Source organism: Carlito syrichta, unplaced genomic scaffold, assembly GCF_000164805.1.
Source record: "Carlito syrichta isolate Samal-C Ts95f unplaced genomic scaffold, Tarsius_syrichta-2.0.1 Scaffold306868, whole genome shotgun sequence".
In the NCBI taxonomy this organism is placed as follows: Eukaryota; Metazoa; Chordata; class Mammalia; order Primates; family Tarsiidae; genus Carlito; species Carlito syrichta.
In genome coordinates this window covers 42,270-52,580 of record NW_007250964.1, presented here as the reverse complement: position 1 = coordinate 52,580, position 10,311 = coordinate 42,270, and the positions used below count along the sequence as shown (strand labels likewise).

The 10,311-nt window shown below is 39.8% G+C and overlaps 1 pseudogene across 1 annotated transcript; it reads right to left on the bottom strand.

Annotated features, from left to right (window-relative positions):
- Window positions 1–2,013: 2,013 nt before the first annotated feature.
- Window positions 2,014–2,363, bottom strand: LOC103265828 (annotated as a pseudogene). The gene has a single exon (XR_002482277.1). The product of XR_002482277.1 is annotated as a transmembrane protein 258 pseudogene (transcript).
- Window positions 2,364–10,311: the final 7,948 nt, after the last annotated feature.

Here is a 10,311-nt window from a genome sequence, read left to right as displayed (position 1 = left end):
GAGCGGCCACTGCACTCCAGTCTGGGCGACAGAGTGAGACTCCGACTCAAAAAAAACCAACCAAACAAACAAACAAAAAAGAAATTATGATTCCATGAAAGATTTTGAGGAAACGAGGAAGGCTGGTATCTTTCAGAGTGCAAAGTGATTTGGGAATATAAATAATTTCTTTGGGTTGAATTACATGGCCGTTTGTCACAGCTGTGTTCCTGAACTACGAAACATGCTATGTGGGCTAATTAGTAGTTTCTCTTGATAAATAAACAATTAACAAATACTTCGAAAAGAAAACTTGGTGCCTAGTTGCCTGGGAACAGGCCTGAGGGGGCGCAAGCTGCCCGGTGAGGACTGCTCTGGTGTCAACAGGCGGGGATCAGATCAGGGCTCACCAGCATTACCTTAAGCAAAGCATGAAGTCATTAGAGGTCTCACAGCAAAGCATGATCAGATTTGCAGTATTTAGAAAAATGTCTTTTGGTGATCACTGGATGCAAGCAAAGCTGAAGAAAGGGGACCCACTGGGATGGCAATCTAGGAACCCCAAACTGGCGATGAACCAGCCAGAGGCCACCAGCCGGGCTGCAGTGCCCACAAGATACTCTTAGAGTCATTTCAGAGCCCTGCTGTTGTAGGTCCAGCTGGGAGACCGACACTTCACGGAGTTCAACTTAAGATATCATATCCACTAAGCACACAGGCTGACGGGACATGCAGAAGGATAAAACGAGGTGCCCTGAGAGGTCCGAGGAGGCAAGCAGGTCAGGAGAGGCTTCCCTGAGCACATGCCCTCAAGCCAGAGGACTGAATGATGGTTCACAACATGGAACCTGTTTGCATTCCCAGACGCCAGCTGATAGGAGCTTCCTTCCATGTGCTGGCTGGAGCCAGGACCCAGGATTTCTTGGTGAGTTTGTGCCAGATGGGTCAAGGAAGAAAAGTTCTGGGGGACGAAGAAAGGGAAGATAAGGATTCAGAAGGGAAAGATGAAGGATTAGCTCTATGATCTTTGTGGGTTTTAGGGACGACAAAGTTGTTAGAAGGGTCTGTTATAATGGCCCAGCCATGATTTTTCTAGTTTTTGTTGTTGTTGTTGGTGGTGGTGGTAGTGTTAATGTGTATCTAGCCCACTATTTATTTCTTTGAGGGCATCACCCTTAAGGGTAAGAGTTTTCTCATCCTAATATTAACAGAACTCTTTTGATTTGTGAAATTGTGGTAGACTATGGTGGACCACCTCCTGGTTCACAGGGGATTTGTGTAAGTGTAGATCAGTGGTTCTCAAACTTTTTGAGCTCAGAATCTCTTAACATTCTTAAAAATTAATGAGAACTCCCAAAGAGCTTTGATATTATGTGGGCTATGATATTTGCACTATTTAAAATTAAAAATGGAAAAAATTTAAATATGTATTTATCTGATATGTATTTTTGATACATACATTTTAAAAATAACCATAAATTCATGACGTGTTAACACATTTTAATAAAAATGACTCTTTTTTTTTTTTTTTGAGTTGGAGTCTCACTCTTTCGCCCAGACTGGAGTGCAGTGGTTGCTCCTGGCCACCGCAGCCTCGACCTGCTGGGCTCTGGCGATCCTTCCGCCTCAGCTGGAACTGTAGCTGGAACTACAGGCGCACACTACCATGCCCGGCTGATTTTTAAAAAAATTTTTATTGTAGAGATGAGGTCTCGCCAAGTTGCCCAGGCGGGTCTCGAATCCGCGGGCTCAGGCAATTCACTCACCTCAGCCTCCCAAAGGCATGGGATTACAAGCCGAGCCACCGAGCCCGGCTAAAAATGACTCTTTTACAAAGCAAAATAATTTATTTTTATTTTTAGATTCAAGGGGTACATAGGTAGCTTTATTACATAGGAATATTGCTTGTTGGTAAGGTTTGGGCTTCTATTGCGCCCATTACTTGGGTGGTGGGCATGGTATCCAATGGGTAGTTTTTCAACCCTTACTACCCTGTCTCTCTCCCTCCCCTCTTTTTTTTTTTTGGACAGTCACACATCTGCCTTTATTGTAAGCAGCAAACGGGATGCTTCCAGCACAGTAAAAAAATTAATTTACAAAAGCAGGGATTCAGTGAAGCCGCCTGGCTGGTACCCTTGGGTGCTCACACGTAGATGCCGACCCAGAGCAGCAGGAAGGGGACTCCAAAGCCCATGAAGAGCAAGGCCACCAGGGAGATGAGGAGTTCTTTGTAGCTATTGTGAGTGTACTTGGCGGAGGTGACCTCATACACGAAGAACCAGGCGGTGAGAACATGCCAATGGCCAAGAGCACCACGGTCAGATGTGGAAAGACCGCTGGGTTCACAGGGCTGGTGTATCTGCTCATAGCCTCGAGTTCCATTTTGCCGGGCTCTGGGTGAGCTGCTGATCCTCTCCCTCCCCTCTTTAGAAGTCCCCAGTGTCTGTTGTTCTTATCCTTATGTCTGTGTGTATTCAGTGTTTCGATTCCACTTACAAATGAGAACATGCAGTATTCAGTTTTCTGGTTTTGTGACAACTCACTTAGTATGATGGCCTCCAGCTGCACTGATATGACAGCAAAGGGCATGATTTTATTCTTTTTTTATGACTGCAGAGTATTCCATGGGTGTATATACCGCAGTTTCTTCATCCAGTCTACTGTTGATAAACATTTAGGCTGGGTCCATCTTTTGCAATTGTGGATAGTGCTGAAATAAACATACAGGTGCAAGAGTTCTTTTGGTCGAGCGATTTATGGTCCTTTGGGAATATATACCAAGTAGTGGGATTGCTGGATCGAATGGTATTGATATTATTAAGTTTTATATCTATTTGGAGTTATGTGAGAAATTTCCAAGCTGCAAAGCAAAATAATTTAACTAGAGGAGTGGCGTTCATTTACAGTTTTGTGAATACCTTTAATTAAAGGTCTAGCTTAATAGAAGGTAACCAGATTCTCATACCTGCTTCTGTATTAAATCTGTTGTGAAAAAAAAAATCTGTTGTGATACATTGTTTTGATCGAACTACATGAAGCAAGCTAGTCTAGGTATGCAGGTGATTTTTTATTAGTATTTTAAAATAACTGTAGATATTCTACTTTGATATTACACCCCAACTTGGCAAGGAGCAGTTTTTTAGAATGTTAGTTGTTTCTTAAATGTATTGTACTCTGTTGCATTGAAATCTATTGGTCTTTCTTCTACATTGAATGTATCTTTTACCTACATGTGATTTTACACCACTCATTTGGTAATTTGCAAATATTACTTCACTGGGTTATATGAGCCTTCCAGATGATGACACATTTTGTCACACAGACTCAAAAAATCACATTTGTTAATATCACCACCGATTTCATCAGAAAAATAGTGGGAAACCATCAAACACAAGGTGCTAGATAAAAGTTTTCCAATATTTAAATTTTCTCTTGAAAGCTTACATTTTATCATAAGCAACAAGTATTGTCAGTTGTTTTCCTAGAAGTAACAGGCTCACGTCTTTCCATTTTTGAAAAAAAGTCTGCCAAATACCCAACACTGACTAACTACAGTTAGTATTTTCTGTAAAATGGTTTTTCATTTAAAAGAAAATGACTGATTCAGTTTGCCACAGAACTAATTGCACAGGTGCTGTTCCTCAGGACAACCATTGCATTGGTGTTCAATAAAAGTGCCTTATGCATACATCCATTCTCTTTCTCTCTCCAATTTACTTTCTAAATAAACCATATTTTCCAATTTTTTAAAAAAGCACACATCCTACTTAATCACACAGAATATTAGAATAGCATGTATTCAAGGGTTGAGATTTCATCACAGCACAACCTTCTGGTACTTCATCTAAGACATTCATACGCAAAATGGTCTTTTTTTCTTGAGTATGATGTGAGGCAATGGAGAAGACATTGACTACGAGTACAGTTCGATGCTCACAGCCTTGACTCATGCTAAGGCATCCACAGTTCTACCCGCCTTTGCTTTTGCACCATAAATTCAAATATCAGCAGAGTAAAAAATAAATAGAGTCCTGACAGGGATGCTCAGAGACCTCAGGGGTCCATGTATCACACTTTGTGAGTTACTGGTAAAGACAGAAAAGAGAAGAGCACTAAGCCTGAGAATATTTCAATCTTTAGAGGTTAGGCAGAGTTGGAGGATTCAGCAAAGGAAACTGAGGAGCCGCTAGTGAGGCCCAAAGAAAACCAGGAGGAGTAAGGTGTCACTGCTAGCATGAAGATGCCCATAGTGGTGGGGAAGAAAACGGAATTGAGTGTGTTAAAAAAAAAAAAACAGAGCCAGGCTTGGTGGCTCAGCCTGTAATCCCAGCACTTTGGGAGGCTGAGGTGAGTGGATTGCCTGAGCCCACGGGTTCGAGACTCGCCTGGGCAACTTGGTGAGACCTCATCTCTACAATAAATGAAAAAAAAAAATTAGCTGGGTGTGGCAGCGCGCGCCTGTAGTTCCAGCTCCTTGGAAGGCTGAGGCGGAAGGATCGCTGGAGCCCAGCGGGTCGAGGCTGCGGTGGCTGGGAGCGGCCACTGCTCTCCAGTCTGGGAGACAAAGTGAGACTCCAACTCAAAAAAAAAACCCAAAAAACAAACAAACAGATGATAGGTGAGGAAATGGTTGTATTAACCATGTCTTTTATTTTGTATATTCTGATGCTTTGACATCTGGGGCCTTAGGGAGACTGCTCCTCCCAGGGAAGCCAATTCCTAGAAAGAATAAACAACTCACTTGTGAGTGCACATTTCAAATACACACAGACTAATCCAGAACCTACACCCCCAGCTCACACTCTAGGCCACTATCTCCCTGCTCTAACACCACAACGTGAGGTACCAGACAACCAGGGATAGGCTCTATGCCCTAGAGCCTACTAAAATTATTCACACTAGCCAATTCTAAGCCTGCTTACCTGCCTTGTCTGTTCCTTCCTTCCCATGGAAACCACAATAAAGGCTCTTGTCCACAGTTGCCCCTTTTCTCTCTGCCTTGCGACTGCCCCTAGTGCCCCGGTGTGGTGTGATGTGTCAATTCCTCTTGGGAACTGTGAGTAATAAATCATTTTTTCAGTGGCAATTGTTTTCTGATCTGTTGGCCTTACCATATCTCAAATTTTCTATTAACACACTACATTTTGATATAGTGAGTACAGACAACTCTTTCAGGGCAGCATAGAAAGAAGAACAGAGAAATAGGAAAAGGCTGGATGGGAATATAAAATCAAGACTGTATGTTTGCATGCTAATGGTGGTGATTTTATCAAAAAGGTGATAAAGTATTGTTTCAGGGGTGGGGAGATATGATCCAGTGCATAAATGGAGCAATTTATCATAGACAGGTGAGGATAGTTTATTTTAACCAGAAATAAGAGAAAGTACAAATGCAGGTAGATTGTTAGATTTGGTGGTTGTAAACAGATGAAAATACTCTTCTGTTTGCTTTTATTTTCTTGGTAAAGTAAGAATCAAGACCACCAGCTGGGCTAGGGCTGGAAAGGAGTTTGTAGGAGATGAGAGGAGAGAGGAGGTGTGACTTGAAGAATGAGAGAGAAAAATTGATTAGGACAAGGTAGTAAGACTTTCAGACAATACCAAGGACCCATTTGAGTTTAGGATAATAAACTTTAGATGAGGTGAGTTGACTCAATTGCATGCTTTTCACAGGAAAAGATGAGGAATAAACAGAGAATTTTAGATAAACTTTTACATTTTAGTACAGCTTTTACAAAAATATTGTGAAGATAGTACAGAGTGTTCTCAAATGCTCCACATTCAGTTTCCCCTATTACTAAACTTACACTAGCATGGCACATTTGTTAAAATTAGTGACCAATATTGATATGTTATTAATAAAAATTCATACTGTATTCAGATTTTTAAAAAGTTTCTATCTAATATCCTTTTTTATCTTCAGAATCCCATCCAGGGCCACCCCGTTGTACTTGGTCATCAGGTCTCTTTAGCTTTCTTTTGGTTGTGGCAGTTTCTCACACCTTCCTTGTATTTGATGACCTTGACAGTTTTAAGGAGTACTGGGGCATTTTGTAGAATGTCTCCTGTTTGAACTTGTCTGATGTTATTCTCATGATTACACTGGGGTTATGGGTTTTTGGAAGAAAACTTTACACAGGTAAGGTGCCATTCTCATCACGGGTACCTACTGTCAACTTGACCAATCATTGTTGATGCTGACCTTGATCACTTGTCAGATTTCTCCACTGTAAAGTTATTTTCCCCGCCTTTCCATACTATATTCTTTGGAAGTCTCTATCTGCAGCACTTAAAAAGTGGGGATTTATGGTTTCCTTCCTTGAGAGTGGAGTGCCTACATAAATTATTTGGAATTATCTGTCTCTTCTCACCAATTTATTTATGTTAATATGGACTTACGGATATTCAGTTTTTACCTTGAGTTATTATACTACTACTTTTAATCTGTTTCAAATTGTTCCAGCTTTGGCCACTGAGAGCTCTCTTGGTTGGCTGCTACATTCCTTTGACATACCATTATCACTGTGGGTTTCTTAATTTCTACTTTTGAACAGTTCTTTACTTTCTGACAATAAAAGATGCTCTAGGCTCATTTGTTGTACTACCTTCCCCAGTCCTAGAATCAGACATTTCTCCAGTGCTATTTTTAATATTTTTTTACCTTTTTAATTGTAAAATAAACAAGAAAATGAATGTAGAGCTCAGAAAATTATTATAAGGAACACACCCTTCTAGCGTTGTTTGGGTGCTGGCTCACACATTCTCCTAAGTGCGGTCTCTTTCCAGTTCCACATTCAGTGACATTATGTTGGTAGCTTCAATTTGTCCATGGTAGATATAGTTACAGGATGAAAATTGGAAAATGCTATAATTTAGGGCTTTCTTTACCCCCCGGTGAGCCAGTTATTCAATACCAGTGCACTTCTTCTCGTACCCACCACTCTAGTCAAGAAATACAACCACAAGCCAATAAGTAAAATTTTTCTAGTCATCCCAATAACCTCCAGGTACCCTGTCATTATCCTTTCTTTCCAAAGGTAGCTCTTGTCCTGACTTTTACAGTAATCACTTCCTTGTGTGTATATTTTTAATAGTTCTATCACCCTAGATACTATGGTTTAATATTATACCTTATTTTTAATTAGATGTGTATTTTAAAACCTCTAGTCTACAAACTCCTCCACTAAACTTTTCTTTTCTTACGATTTTCCTCACTGTTAAAGTATATGGACAACTTTACCTGTAGACTTTCCCCAGACTAGATTTTACCGATTGATATTCTTGTTGTAGTTCAACATGCTCCTTTGTCCAACATTATTCACCATATCAAATTAACATTGATAGAACATTTCACCTAATAACAGCAGTATATTACTTTTAAGTGCTCATGGAATATACCAAGAAAGACAAAATCCATAAAACAAAACTGAACAAATGTAAAAGAATCTCCAATCATATCCGGTTTCAAAAGTAGACAGATTCTTATTGAACTTATGCGAGTAACTATATTGCCATAAAACAATGTTCATGGATTCAAAATTCTGGAGAAATTAGATAGAGAGAGAGAAAGAAAGATGCTTCAAATTATGTTCACAACAACATACTTTACTCAATTGTTAAAAGCTGTAAATAGCTCAAAAGAAAAAAGTTTTCTTGACTCCGAAAAACAAAGCAAAAAAGAATCAGTATTACTTCAAAAAAGTAAAAAAATTACTTTAGTCTTTACTTAGTTCAGTCCATGCAATTAACTCTTGTTCTGCTCCATATGGGGTCAAAGTCCTCCTGAACACATACACTCTCTAATAACGATAGTCCTGGAAGTCTTTTCCTAGTCTAATGACACAACCTCCAAAGTTATTGGAAACCAGCATTGAAGAGCATCTGTCAGTTATATAGCTGATTATAAAGTACTTCTTGAAAAGGATTAAAGCGAAACAATACTACTGGATGACAAAAATCTTAAATTTGCTTAACAACACAGCTGACAATAATTATTACTACTAATAACATATACTAAAACATATCAGGTATCATTTAATTTTGGAATACATACTAATAACACATATAGTTATAACCCAGAGAAAATTAAACAACCTTTCATATTTGACAATGCTTCATGTGCGATTTTAACATACCACATCAGCCAAATATGTCTCTCTTGGATGTTAGGAAAACGTAATATCTAAAAGTTAATGAGGTCAAAGAGAATGAATTCAAAACTTGAAATTTTCCTTTTCTGAAAGTTTGTCAAATATCAAAGGTTTAAAACATCTGGTTTTACGCTGTAGGATTACAGGTCACTATAAAGTCATTCATTTAGACAAAACCTTAATCTTTGGTGTAAGTCCTAAGAAAAGATAGCATCTGAATCTCTCTCCCCTATATTTTATTTTGTTCCTCTTGCAGTTACTCGAAAGGTTAAAAAATTTTATTGTCTCTTGATATTACATGAGAAAGAAAAAACCCAATTCTATCTTTGCGTGAGTTTTTGTTTTGTTTTGTTTTTTTGAGTGGGAGCCTCACTCTGTCGCCCAAGCTAGAGGGCAGTGGCACAATCACGGTTCACCACAGCCTCGACCTCGTGGGCTCAGGCAATCCTTCTGCCTTAGCCTCCCAGGTAGCTGGGTCTGCATGCTTATGCCACCATGCCAGATTAATTTTTTTTTTGGTAGAGATGAGGTCTTGTTACGTTACTTAGGCTGGTCTTAAACTTCTGGGCTTAAGCAGTCCTCTTGTCTTGGCCTCTCAAACTGCTAGGGATTGTAGGCATGAGTCACCACGATTGGCCAAGTGTATTATTAATGTTAAAGCTAATTTTCATAACATTTTATAAACAAATCCAGTTTGACCATAAGGATTTTCATAAACCTTTTTGGTGGTTGTTTTTTTTCCTGAGGTGAGGTCTTACTCTGTCACTGAGCTAGAGTGCAAATGGCACAAACATGGCTCACTGCAGCCTTGACCTCTGAGCCTTCCACCTTAGCCTCTCGAGTAGCTGGGACTACAGGTGCATGCCATTACACCTGGCTAATTTTTCTGATTTTTTTTGTAAAGATGTGGTCTTGCTATGTTGCCCAGGCTGGTCTCAAACTCCTGTCCTCAAGCAATTCCCCTGCCATAGCCTCCCCCGAGTGCTACGATTACAGGTGTGACCCACACACCTGGCAAGATTTTCATAAACCTTTTATATAACCTGTTACAATTTTTATTAAAGGACAGATCAATGCTGTGAAAAACAAAATTAAAAAAAAACCCAACTCTGTTATTCTGACATAGAGTCCCAGACTCTGGACCTGCATTTGTGTGTTTAATTTATAGAAAAACTAAATAACACCCTTTAAGTTTCACTAATTTCACATAAACTCTTTTTTCATAAGATTAATTTTCCACAGCTGGTTTAAACTTTCAGTTTAATATTTAAATTTCACCTTAAGACAAAAATTTACTTTCTTTCCCAACTTTGTATCTATTCAGTTTTAGCCATAATTTGCATGCCTTTACTCTACTTTATTTTATTTTTGAGTTGAAGGCTCACTCTTGTCACCCAGGCTGGAGTGCTGTGACATGCTCACGACCACTGCAGCCTTGACCTGCTGGGCTTAGGCAATCGTTCTGCCTCAGCCTTCTAAGTAGCTGGAATTACAGATACACGACACCATACCTGGCTAGTTTTTTGTGATTTACTGTAGAGACGAGGTCTCACCAAGTTGCCCAGGCGGGTCTCGAACCCACGGGCTCAGGCAATTCACTCACCTCAGCCTCCCAAAGGTGCGGGATTACAGGCTGAGCCACTGAGCCCGGCTATACCTTTACTTTGAAAATAACTTTAAAATCCTCTAAATTAGGCAGAGTTACTTTCCCTTTAACAAAACCACATTCCCAGGCTTTCTTATATCTTTATTTATTTATTTATTTTTACCAGAAACATCTACATGGGGGGACCAAAAAAACAATTATTTTTAGATGATAGGTCCCTTGGGGTACAGGCTCCCCCCATAGGCAAGTGTCCTACAAACCCATCGATATCAGTGTATCAGCTAGTGTTGTTGTGAGAGGCTGCATTCAGCTTCAGTGAATTTTTTTTTTTTTTTTTTTTGAGATTCCTTCAACATGTTTGCCCATTTCATGATGGGTGGATTTACCAGCACACCTGCCCACACCATTCTGAGTGTTCAGCAATCTTTGACCAAAACCAGCATGACTCCCGTGCCTCCCACTCCTTATTCATGTAATCTCTCCTTGAGTGCCTTTTTGTTTGTTTCCCTGGATGAAAAAGTCCTTGAGGGGAAACATTTTGCCAACGTGGAAGAGGTGAAACAAAAATTGGCAGAA